The following is a 3,287-nucleotide window of genomic DNA, read 5'->3' as shown; positions in this document are numbered from 1 at the left end:
TGTAAATTAATCTGGGATCCTTGTAGGCTTACCCAAGAGACCCATGTTTATGCTAACCTTCCCTGCTCCCCATATGCTAACCTCCCTTTCCACCCTCATGCTCACCCTGAACCTGATCTGTACGCTCACAATAGCCCCTCCCAACACCTCTCATGGTGCCCCAAGTCCACATTATTAGGGAGTGCTGGAACAGATTTGTCATCAGCTCAAAGTATTTTTTATGTTTGAAATAAAAGGCATTGCAAGAAAATGGAAATACTGGTGAGCCTGACAGTGGTATATACAGTAACTTTGGGCCTTGGCTTTGCTCCCACTTGGTTTGGTTAGATACTGAAATGCTGTCTGTACTATTCATCAGTCATACTTTGATACAATTGGTGTACAAGAAAAATACAGCCTCTCACAATAAGAGGTTGCATCTTTGATCTTTGATTCTACGAGGGAGCCTAACTGATGCTCATTGTGAAGTTCCTGCACTCACCATATGTGTAGAAGTGTGTCAAAGTGTATGTATGTATGACGGATGGAAACAAATTTTTTTATATATTTCACTAACTTGTGTTGGTAAGGAAAGATGCACTCATGTTTACCATGTGCCCTGTGTCATGTAGCATTAAGCGAGTAAAAATTTTGTACTAAATATTTATCTTCATATCTTGCAGAAATACCACAAACTTAAGAGCTTTGGTGGGTATTAAAATATCCAGTTCCAAAGCATGTTCAGTCCTCATTATGGAGTATATACAAGTTGTTCTAAACAGTAATATGCAGTGTTCATATTTGTCAGGGATCACAGGATTCCTAGCATGTGAAAAAGAACCTTTTTTTGCTATGGTCACTTGATTAATTTTTGATATTCTAGCATTCCAAAGAGAAAGTTATGGACCAAAGAGTGCAATAGCCATAGCTTACAGTTTTGATCTTTGCCCACTTGTGTTAATCTACTTTCTCTCATGCTTTTTAGGTCAGTGAATTATACTTTACAGTCAGATATTTAGAACAAAAAGTGTTTGTATATGTTCATTAAAATGGCAGTATTGAAATTCTTGATGTTATTTCATTTTGTGAAAAAAATCACACTTGGGTAATAATTGGTGCTCTAACTATACCTGGATAAGAGCATGAGAATGATGATATAAATGTGGATCCCAGGTATCATTTCTATGTTTTTGAAAATTGACCTATTCATTAATTATAGTAATTATTATTTTTGTGATGTTGCTAAATATTTTGATTTCTCTTGGTATGATTTCCAAAAATCCATTTGATCCCCCGTCCAAATTTCGGCCATATTCCTTGCCCTTTGTCTAGCCCTGAAGAGCACCCAAGTGACCTTCCAGAGATACCCAGAAAATTGTGATGCAGGTATGGCCATGTATTTAGTGCTGATGGATCAGTACTAAATCTCATCACACAAAACCAAATGGGAAATGTTTTAACACATTTTAAAAGACATTCCCAAGAAGATAATGAAGGTCTCTGAGTGCTTATGGTCTGAAGAACTATAGCCATCAGAGTTGTGTCTAAAGTTAAAGCAATTATTTATTGAGATTTTCCCCTGTTTTGAAGCACAAACTTCAAGAATCTAGGTTGTTAGACGGTTTTCAAAATTCGTTCATTCAAGACATAACAATAAGGAGATTCATTAGCATTTTATCTGAAAATGTAACAGTGGGAAATGCACACATATTTACAATTGTTTAGTTGTGTTATGTAATGCTTATGTATGATTTTGAATTACAGTAATTATATTGGTAATGTCTTATTGAAAAAGTTACTGAACATATTGCAGCATTGCACATAGCACAGCATCTGATTAAATCAGTTATTAATTTGTGTGAATATTTATGAAAGGAATCAGAAGAAGCATCAGTATTATAACGACTATTAGACACAGCTCTCTAGCTTCCAAAAGTACCTAAAGATGCTCCATATCAAGACGTGAACCATATGTTGGCTGTAAAGTGTATATTGGGCATTATGATTGCACAATCCATCACAGACTTCCCAGGACAGCCTGAAATAATTGATATAGGTTTGCCTTTATTCTGTATTTTAAAAGTAACTTGAAATATTTTATGTACAGCCTCTTTATTCCCTATTGTCAGTTTGATGTTCTGTACCTAGCCTGAAGGTAATATTGCACAGTGCTGTTTTGTGCAACCTTATTGCTAGCTTAATGATAAGAATCACCAGAAGCCATTAAGACATATTTTCAAGTCACTGATTTGAGAATTGACTGGGAAAAATTATATGGGTTAATCTGCTAAATGATTCATATCACAATGTTAGTAACAAAAAGAAAATAAAAAAAAGAAAAAAGAAAACAAATAAAAGGAAAAAAATCCATAAAGAGAAGTTTGTAAAATCTAGCACTGCGTAATAAGACCATAGATACACACTAATCCTTTATGTTTACATGATGCATCTGGGCATAAATTAGTTTTAATATGTTTCCATATATGTAGTATGATCATTGTTACAGTCAGTACACACTTGATATTAACGTGAGTGACATCATTTCTTAGAACTCAGTGTTTTATGATCACTCCATATGTTTAATAAATAAATGATGTGTGCTTTTTACTTCTACTCCATTATTTATCCCTAAGATGATAAAATATCCCAAAAAGGTGTTAACAATCAATGTTGATGAATTACTGCCTTTGTTCATATTAGTATTTTTGTCATATCATTACAGAGACAGATATCTATCTGTCTATAGATATGCCTTGAATTGCTATAGCTTTCATAACTTTCTAGAAAAGTCCAACAGTTTCTTTAATTTATATAACAATATATTGATGAAAAACACATCTTCCAGCTGAAGTTTACATAATTGTACAACATATTACTGATAAAATTAATTTGGTAAGTAAGTGCCTCTTTTCTGCTCATTGTGTTAGTTTCATAATTATGTATAGACTAAGCTCTAAGTATAAGAGCATGTAAAGATGATAATAAGCTATGGTATGACTCAATTATATTTGAAAAAAGTAGGCAATTCATGAACTGTGATAGCAAATCGGAGGAATAATGAGCATATATATTATGCAAGTTCTGTTTACATTTAAAAAAAAGTAATATGAATGAAATGTTTTTAGTATTTTCGGATTTAATTTTTTTATTTCACACAATTCTTATATACAAGACTTATTTCTGGTTACCAAGTTTTGGTTTCAGAAGCTTAACACTCTTTGTATGAAAGTATGTATTGTAAAAGCTGCTCAAAGCAGTTTTTAGTGCATAAATATCTAGTACAGAGGCTTTTCAATATATACAGTAAC

At 33.1% G+C, this 3,287-nt stretch overlaps 1 protein-coding gene across 3 annotated transcripts in view; it reads left to right on the top strand.

Annotated features, from left to right (window-relative positions):
- The window catches only part of LOC125040023 (disintegrin and metalloproteinase domain-containing protein 10-like), a 167,299-nt gene extending 164,713 nt beyond the window's left edge, over nt 1-2,586 (top strand). For all 3 annotated transcript variants that reach the window (XM_047634444.1, XM_047634443.1, XM_047634442.1), the window contains one exon: nt 1-2,586. This exon is cut by the window's left edge and continues 1,676 nt beyond it. The gene's annotated coding sequence lies outside the window, so the exon portion shown is untranslated.
- The last annotated feature ends 701 nt before the right edge of the window (nt 2,587-3,287 follow it).

Source organism: Penaeus chinensis, chromosome 28 (genome assembly GCF_019202785.1).
Source record: "Penaeus chinensis breed Huanghai No. 1 chromosome 28, ASM1920278v2, whole genome shotgun sequence".
In the NCBI taxonomy this organism is placed as follows: domain Eukaryota; kingdom Metazoa; phylum Arthropoda; class Malacostraca; order Decapoda; family Penaeidae; genus Penaeus; species Penaeus chinensis.
This window is presented reverse-complemented; position numbering and strand designations above follow the sequence as displayed.